Source organism: Theropithecus gelada, chromosome 16 (assembly GCF_003255815.1).
Source record: "Theropithecus gelada isolate Dixy chromosome 16, Tgel_1.0, whole genome shotgun sequence".
Lineage (NCBI taxonomy): Eukaryota > Metazoa > Chordata > Mammalia > Primates > Cercopithecidae > Theropithecus > Theropithecus gelada.
In genome coordinates this window covers 66,739,983-66,749,750 of record NC_037684.1, presented here as the reverse complement: position 1 = coordinate 66,749,750, position 9,768 = coordinate 66,739,983, and positions in this window count along the sequence as shown.

Genomic DNA, 9,768 nt, shown 5'->3' with positions numbered 1-9,768 from the left:
ATCTTTAGATAATTTTGCATCTAAAAATACATTTGTCCCTTAATGATAAGCTCTTTGTGCTATTAGAACTAATGTCTTTATTCAACATTTGTGGAGCTCCTACTATGTGCAATCAGAGATGATAACAAAAATGAATGTGGGCAGTGAACTCAACTTTAATAGAAGGTAAATGAAATAAAGTATTCTGAGGAGACATGAAGGTGACAAATGCACTCTCAATTCCATTCAACCAAGTTTACTGAGTATCAACTATATGTCTGGTACAGAAATGGACACCAAAGATATGACAGTTATCCTTCTTTGAGGAGTTCATTCCAGAGTGGAAAATGGCAATTCAAACAGATACACACTGTATGTATGTCCAACATACATACTCTGACATAAGTGTTAAAAACAAGTGTGGCAATAACATAGTGAGCTGCTAACTTTGGAAATCCAGAGAGGCTTCTCGAAGGAGACTATGAGCTAGTTCCTAAAAGATGACCAGACAGTTATTAGGTGAAAGAGAAAAAAAATATGTGATCATTCAAAGAAAAGAAAACAAGCATGAGATTTCAGCATAGTTTTAGCATAGGCTTCATGAGCAAAGGGGAGCAGATGAGGCCAGATACGGAAGTTAAGGCCTGGCTGTGAAGGGTATGGCCTCATATGTAGTGCTAAGGAATAAGGACACACATCGAACTGGTCCAATTTCTTGAAGAGTAGAGTTGACACAATTATGGCAGCAGTATGGAGGAATGAGTAAGGTGGGAAAGATCAAAGCCTGCAAAGACTATTTAGGAGGCTATTAAATGGTCAAAATTAGAGATGATAGTGATGGAAATGAACAAGAATGCAGAATGAACGCACAGTTCTAACAGTATAAAGAAAGGGCTTGAAAGAACGGAAGAAATTAAACAGTTTCACAGCATTCAAACCTCCCAGTTACTTTTGGTTACAGATTTCATTTCCCTTTGGAATAAATCATTTTTCTCTGAACTTTCTCCTTCCCCAAGAAAAACAGACAGAACTTTTTAGATAAATCTTTTTGTTGACCTTCTAATTCTACATACAGTTTTGCTTACTTACTAGGAATATGTCACCTAGGCCATGATGAAGATGAAGTTCTGCTTACTGTATGTAGAATTAGAAGGTCAACAGAAATACTTATCCAAAAAGTTCTGTCCACTTTTGCTCCAGAAAAGGAGCCTGACTTTTCTCAGTATCTTGTATATTTTAAGGAGGAACCATAAAGGAAATTTAATTCTTAATTTCAGAAAGAATATGACCAAAATTTTATCATAACCATTGCCATAGTGTTCTTCTCTTTGATATTTTCTTAAAATTTAATATTTTGCTTCTTCCAAAAATAAGAGAATACCGATTTATTCTTTTATAGTGGTGCTGTCTTTTCAAAGTTAGGCTTTTCTAATGGAGGGGCTGCTTTGGGAACTTTCCTTCCCCAGTGTGGGAATCCTAACTAGCAGTGAGAAGCTTGCTTCATAAGAGGAGAATTTTAAAGGGGTAGAAAATAATTATTAGGAATACTTCACCTAGGCCATGATGAAGACTAATGAAACATCCTCCCTACAGCAGGCTTTATTATCGCTTTTTAATTAAGCTCTGGAGAGTTAATCTACTGACCTCAAAAGCACTGAGCAATTGCTTTATTATTCTGACTCCCAACTTAAATAATTGCTTATGTAGAGAGTCGAGAGTGTATTCTATTACATATGGGTCAATTATTATGGGTTTCCTGATTAAAGGCGCAAGCACATAGAGTCACAGTTATTCTGGTTAATATTTTTCCTCATTTTCCTCAGACTAGCTGATTTAGAGACTTACTTCCTTATCTACTACAATAAAGCCACACATAATAATCTAGGACAGCTTATAGCACTCTTCATCTTTCCTTTAATTGATACGAGGTATTACTGAGATTTGGTGACTGTTTCTAACCTAGTGCTGCTGGATCTGAGAACCCAAACAGGATGCATGCAAGGAGAAGGCAGAGGCTGTCTCCAAGAACACACAAGTCTGAATTAGGACCAAGACAGGTAGTTTAAGTTCAATTCCTACCTGATTGTAACACTAACACTTAGTCTGACAGAAAGAAATGGAGACTGGAAAAAGACTGAAACGTAAAAAAAAAAAAAAAAAAGCAAGGGACTTCTTCTCTAACTTACAGATAAAACTATTTAAAGCACACACAGAACTAGGCAAAGATGACCATACCCTAGTGTTTTTGGTAAGTCAAGCATCATGACGCTAATAAAACCCCCTAAGAATCTGTAACAAGGCCAATCCCTTTTTTTCTCTCTGTTCTGAGAACTTAAAAACCATGGTTACCAGAAACAAATTCTGTGACTAACACTGGAAATACCATAAATCTTCTTCTTTCCACTCCATTCACAAGTGTTCAAATAACCAAACAGGTATTAAGAATAGAAGAAATCTCAGGATCCTTCTACTCCAGAGCATTACCTCTTCTATCTATCTTATATCCCAATCTCCTATTAGAGTCTGAATTCTTGGGACCCTAAAGGATGGTCATTTTATTTAATCTCTTTTTTTTCTCTTTTTTTTGAGATGGAGTCAAGCTCTGTCGACCAGGCCAGAGTGCAGTGGCGTGATCTGGGCTCACTGCAAGCTCTGCCTCCTGGGTTCACGCCATTCTCCTGCCTCAGCCTCCCAAGGAGTTGGGACTATAGGTGCCCAACACCACGCCCGGCTAATTTTTTTTTTTTTTTTTGTATTTTTAGTAGAGACGGAGTTTCACCATGTTAGCCAGGATGGTCTAGATCTCCTGACCTTGTGATCCGCCTGCCTCGGCCTCCCACAGTGCTGGGATTATAGCCGTGAGCCACCACACCTGGCCTGGGCTTGTTTTTTCATCCATGACATTAGGAGGCTGAGCTAAAACTAATCTCTAAAATATAATCTAAATGTTTTTTATTCCAAGTTAGATAGCACTGGAAGTAATAATGATACAATTATAATATCTTACATCTACAGAACCCTTTGCTTCATTTGTAAAATGCTTTTTTATGTGTAATTTGTCAGTCACTGGGTTCTCACAACCATGTGAGATAAACAGAATCCTTTTGGAAACTGAGGTACAAAGAAGATTGTGCTTTGTCAAAAGTCGTATGACTAATAGATGGGAAAGCCAGACCTGGGGCATGATCATCTAACTCTTCCTTCTGGAAATAATACGCTGTTCTGAGTTCCACCATACCCTGACAAGCAAAAGGTTCTGATGACATTCTTCCCGTACAAATAAGGTCAGTCATCTGTTATTTCACCAGAGCAGAGGCTCTTCACCCAGATATCCATGTGGCTTGCTCCTTAATGTCTTCAGGATTCTGGTCAAATTACACCGTATTAGAGAAATCTTCCCTGGCCACCCAGCATAAAACAACCATTTCTCCCTACCCTGCCAGTTATGCTTCTTATCTCCTTGATTTGCTTCGTATCTGTCCATGGCACCACTTAACTATTAATTTATTTGTTTAACATCTGTCTCCTTCTGCTAAAATATAAGTTCCATGAGGGCAGGGACTTTGTTATGCTCACTGTTGAATATCTGATGAACGTTGCCTGACGTGTAATGGGTGCTCAAGAAATATCTGTGGGATGAATGAATAATAAGAACTTAACGTGTACCAAGCACAGTGCTAGGCATCTTACACATATTATCCATAAGTACACCCTAAAGCGGTGTATATTTTAACATCTTTTCCTCAGTAATTGATAGAACTACAAAAAAAAATCTATAAAGAGTCTTCCACTTCCAGGGACATAGAGTATTTGTACTTTTCCCTATTCCTCTCATTACGTACAACAAAAAACTCTGGGCATTATACATAAAAGTTACATAAGAGGTTCTGAAAGATGGAGAAAAGACGGAAAAGCCGGGGACCTGATAGGGTTTCGCTGTGTCCCCACCCGAATCTCATATTGAATTGTAGTTCCCATAATCCCCATGTGCCATGGGAGGGAGGTAATTGAATCATGGGGGTGGTTACTTCCATGCTGCTGTTCTCGTGATACTGTGGGTTCTCATGAGATCTGATGGTTTTATAAGGGGGTTTTCCTCCTTTTGCTTAGCACTTATCCCTGCTGTCACCATGTGAAGAAGGACGTGTTTGCTTCCCCTTCTGCCACAAGTTTCCTGAGGGAAAAATGGTTTCCTGGACGGGGTGCAGGGCCCCCCTGCTGTGTGCAGGGTTGGAACTTGGTGCCCAGCGTCCCAGTCACTCTAGCCATAGCTAAAAGGTGCCAAAGGACAGCTCAGGATGTTGCTTCAGAGGGTGCAAGCCCTAGCCCTGCAGAAATGTGAGTCAGTTAAACCTCTTTCCTTTATAAATTACCCAGTCTTGGATATGTCTTTATCAGCAGCATGAGGACGAAGTAATACAGGACCTCAGGACCCAAGGAATGACATAAATTCCCTGAGTTTTCTTTTTGACTTATATGCCCCAGACTTGGAACTGAAGCAGCAGACAATACAAAAACACAAGTGGATGAAGATTTTAAAAGTCCCAACAAAGGCCTTTCTCTCTAGCCAGAGGAAAAAGAAACAGGCAGCCTAGAGAGACAGAAAACTTAGACAACAGCTTTTTAGACAATAGCTTCTCCAGTGGAATCAAACAAGAGAGAATAAGACTGTGACCCCTCCCCACCCCCAGCAAAAGACGAGTGGAAAGCCTATACTTCTGCCTTTATGAGGCTATGATTAGATGCCCAGCACTTGCACTAGAGGGTGATGATGCCAACCAAGCAGGAAAATGGAATTTTCATCCCTGCTGGTCAGTAATGCCCTCCTACCGCATATCAGCAGTGACAACATTGAGATCTTTGACTCCCACACATGGGGAGTAACAAGGCACCCCTTGTCCTTCCCACCATTAGAGGAGGCCTAGAGGAAAGTCAGCACTTTCACTGTTGCTCAGTGGTAATGAGCTTACCCACATGCAACAGTAGTGAAAAAATACTCCCCATTCAAGTGCTAACAGAAGGGAAACTGGACTTTCAACTCTATCTGGAAACAGTAAGGTATCATCACCAGCCCCCCTTCACTTACTTCCTGTATTAGTCTGTTCTCACACTGCTAATAAAGACATACCCAAGACTGGTTAATTTATAAAGGAAAGAGGTTTAATTGACTCACAGTTCCACTGGCTGGGGAGGCCTCACAATCATGGCAGAAGGCAAATGAGGAGCAAAGTCAGGTCCTACATGGCAGCAGGCAAGAGAGCTTGTGCAGGGGGACTCCCATTTATAAAACCACCAGATCTCGTGAGATTTATTCACTACCATGAGAACAGTATAGGGGAAACCGACCCCATGATTCAATTATCTCCACGTGGCCCTGCCCTTGACATGTGGGGATTATTACAATTCATAGTGGGATTTCAATGGGGACACAGCCAAACCACATCACTTCCCTTATTAGAGAAGTGTAACAGAAAGCCAATTCAAGGGTTTTTAATAAGATCCAGATTCCAAGAACATAATACAAAAATGCCCAAGTTTCAACTGAAAATCACTCATTATACCAAGAAAATCTCATACTGAATGAAAAGAAGACAAATGAGTTAAAAAAGCCAAAACCAAGATGATAGAGATGTTAAATTACCTGACAAAGATTTTAGAACAGACATAATAAAAGTGCTTCAAAGAGCAACTATGAACATGCTTGAAACAAATGGAGAAAGAGAAAGCCTCAGCAAATGAAAAGAAGATGTAAAGAAAGTGGAAATTTTAGAAGAGAAAAATACAATAACTGAATTAAAAAGCTCAGTGGATGGGCTCAACAGGAAAATGGAGAGGACAGAGAAATCAGTGAGTTGGAATAAGAATAATCGAAGTAATTCAACCTGAACAACTAAAAGCAGTAGATGAAAAAATAGTAGATAGAGTCTTAAAACAAAAGACCTAACATTCATGTTATCAGAGCGCTGGAAAAAGAGCGTGGGGCTGAAAAGTACTTAAATAAATAATGGCTGAAAATTTACAAATTTGTTAGGAAACGTAAACCTACAGATTCAAGAAGGAGTTTATCTATACAGGATAAACTCAAAGAAATCGACAGCAAAGCATATCATTAACTTCTAAATACTAAAAATAAAGCAAAATCTTGGAAGCAGCCAGAGAAAAATGACATCCTACCTATAGGAGAAAAACAGTTTAGATGACAGGAGATTTCTCATCAGAAATCATGAAGGACAGAAATAAATAGTACAATATTTTTCAGTAGTTGAAAAAAAAATGTCAACTCAGAATCTTATGTCCAGCGAAAATAAGCTCCAGGAATGAAAGGGAGATCAAGACATCCTTAGATTAGGACTATTTTAAGTCTTAGACCTAAGTCTTAGATCAAGACTATGAGAATTGTCATAGCCTAAAATAATGGCTAAAGGAAAGTCTCTAAGCAGAAAGGAAAAAAGTGAATAAAGAAACCTTAGAACATCAAAGAGGAAAAAATATGATAAGCAAAAATAAAAATAGGTAGGAAAGATTTTCTGTTCTTGAGTTTCATAAATTATGTTTGATGATTGAAACAAAAATTATATCACCTTCTGGTGCGGTTCTAAAAGTATACAGAGGAAATGTTTAAGACAGTTACAAACTGGGAGGATCAAAGGACTTACAGGGAGGTAAAATTTGTATGTTTCACTTGAACTGATAACATGACAACAGAAGACAGTGATGAGACACACATAATGTAATACCTAAAGCAAACTACTAAAAATGACATACAAAGAAACACACACACACACACACACACGTGTGCTATAGGGAGGATTTACTTCCAGCATGACAGTGTGAGGAGCTCCACTGATCCTCTTCCCACTGAAATAGGTGAAAATTGTTTTAAACAAAACAACATTTAAAGTCTCTGAAAATAAATGGTCCTAAAGAAACAGAAAAGGAAAAAACAGAAAAGGAAAACACATCTATCAAGAAAATCTATGCAAATTCAGTAAGAAAGGTAAAGTTCTGTGGTACTGAACCAAAATCACCTCTTGCCTCTTACCATCCCAGCACAGAGAGGTGGGACTCCACTCCAGATTGCTACAGCCAACTGCAGGATTTCCTCTTCCTCAAGCTCCCAGTCAGAGGGCTTTCTTTCTAGAAAGCGCAAAACATTGGTCTTTTTCCTTCAGCCTCCAGCTACCTGTCTCTGAGGCTAAGACCTGAGCAAGTGTGATTGAAAGGTTTAGGCTCTCTTTTCTGCCCAGCTACTACTCAAGGAACAGAGGCTCTACCCTAGATGCTGAGAACATTAGGGCCCTGATCACCCTTGACCTGACTTATGAGGTGGAGGTTCTACACAAGGAGAGACAAGCCAAGAGGACCTTAGGCTGCTGCTCATCCCCACCAAGTGCTCAGTTCCCAGAATGGAGGTGTCAATCAGATGGAAGATTAAAATTGTCCCCACCACCAGCTCGAAAGCCCTGGCTCAGATTTTGCCTTAGGGGAGAAGTCGGTCATAAAACAGAGCTCCTAATCTTTGCCCAAAGGAACTGTTTTCATTTGCAACAGAAAGCAGAGAAATTAAAACCCAAGTACACTTTGAAGAACAGGGCACATTGTGTTAAAAACAAATTGCCATGAAATTAAATATATAGGCTAAACTGTATGCCAGCTAGTTTTTAGGAGAGAACCAGGTAATAAGAAAGCTGGGAGAAGTCCCCCTGGGATCAAAACAAATATCAAACACTGACCTCAGAAATTATGTTTTCAAAGGAGATAGAATTTGATTGGATTCATTCATAGAGCAATTTATGCCCAAAGGAATTATTAAAATCAATAAAGCTATCAGCCACCTAGTAATGGAGTTTGACATCTGGGTGTGGTCAGAGAAAGAGAGGAAGAGACCCTCCCAAAACCACTGTCATCACAGGGTGGCTGTGGGCATACCAAAGCTGCACCTCCCTGAGGAGCAATTTCAGAAGCTTTAAACTGTGGGTGGGAAACAAACTTCACTGAAATAAACCAGTCAGCTAAAAACAAATAAGCACAAGAATAAATTCCAGTGTTTGATAACACAGGAGCGTAACTGTAATTAACAACAAAATATTGTATATTTCAAAATAGCTAGAATGAAAAAATGGAAATGTTCCCAATGCAAAGAAATGATAAATATTTGAGGTGATGGATATCCTAAATACCTTGACTTGATCATCACACAGTGTATTCATGTATCAAAATATCACGTGTATCCCATAAATATGTACAAATATTATGTACTAATTTTTAAAATAATTAAAATTTTTAAAAATAAAGAAATTGTTTAATAACAAATAAGTAAGAAAATAAAACTGACAATCCCTGGAGAGGACAACACTACCCAAGGTTGCTACAATACATTATCTGAAATGTCCAGTTTCCAACAAAAAATTATGATACATGCAAAGAAATAAGAAAGTATGATCCATACACTGAAAAAATCAGACAACAGAAACTGCTTGTGACAGCAATCAATGTTGAATTTAACAGAAAAATACATCAAAGTAGTTATCATAAACATTTTCACAGAAATAAAGAGAACATGATGAAAGACGTAAAGGAAGGCATAATGACAATGTCACATCAAATAATGACTATCAATAAAAAGGTAGAAATTATTTTTAAAAAACAGAATTGTGGAGTTGAAAATATAATAAATGAAATTTTAAAATTCACTAGAGGAGCCCAACAGGAAATTTGAACTGGAAGAAGAAAGAATAAGTGAACTTGAAGACAGATTGATAAAGCTTATGAAAGCCAAAGAACAGAGAGGGAAAAAAGAAGAATAAAAAATGAAAAGAGCCTCAAAGGAATGTAGAACACAATTAAGTACACTGATATATACACAGTGAGAATACCAGAAGGAGAGGACAAAGAGAAAGGAGCAGAAAAAATATTCAAATGTATAATGGATGAAAACTCCCTGAATTTATTATCTATACATTTAATATTCAAATGTATAATGGATGAAAACTCCCTGAATTTATCAATTATCTATACATCCAGGTAACTCAAAGAATACCAAGTAGGATACATGCAAATAGTTCTATAGATACATCATAGTAAAAATGCTGAAAATTAAAGACAAGGAGAAAATCTTGAAAGTAGTGAGAGAAAAATGACTCATTACTTACAAGAGAACATTATGATTAACAGCTGACTTCTCAGTTGAATTAATAGAGGCCAGGAGAAATAACATATTCAAGGTGGTCAAAGATAAAAAAACAAATAAATAAAAACCATCAACCAAAAAATCTTATATCCAGCAAACCTATCTTTCAAAAGCAAAGGTGAAATAAACACTTTCCCAGATAAAAACTGAGAGTATTTGCTGATAGCAAACCTGCTTGATAAGAAATACTAAAGAAAATTCTTCAAGCTGATAGCAAGTAACTCCAGATAGCAGTTCATATCCACACAAAAAAAGGAGCACCAGAAAATGTAAGTATGTAATTATAAGACAGTAGAAATTCACAATTTTTTTTTTTTTTTTTTTTTTTTTTTTTTTTGAGACGGAGTCTCGCTGTGTCTCCCAGGCTGGAGTGCAGTGGCCGGATCTCAGCTCACTGCAAGCTCCGCCTCCCGGGTTCACGCCATTCTCCCGCCTCAGCCTCCCAAGTAGCTGAGACTACAGGCGCCCGCCACCACGCCCGGCTAGTTTTTTGTATTTTTAGTAGAGACGGGGTTTCACCATGTTAGCCAGGATAGTCTCGATCTCCTGACCTCATGATCCACCCGCCTCGGCCTCCCAAAGTGCTGGGATTACAGGCT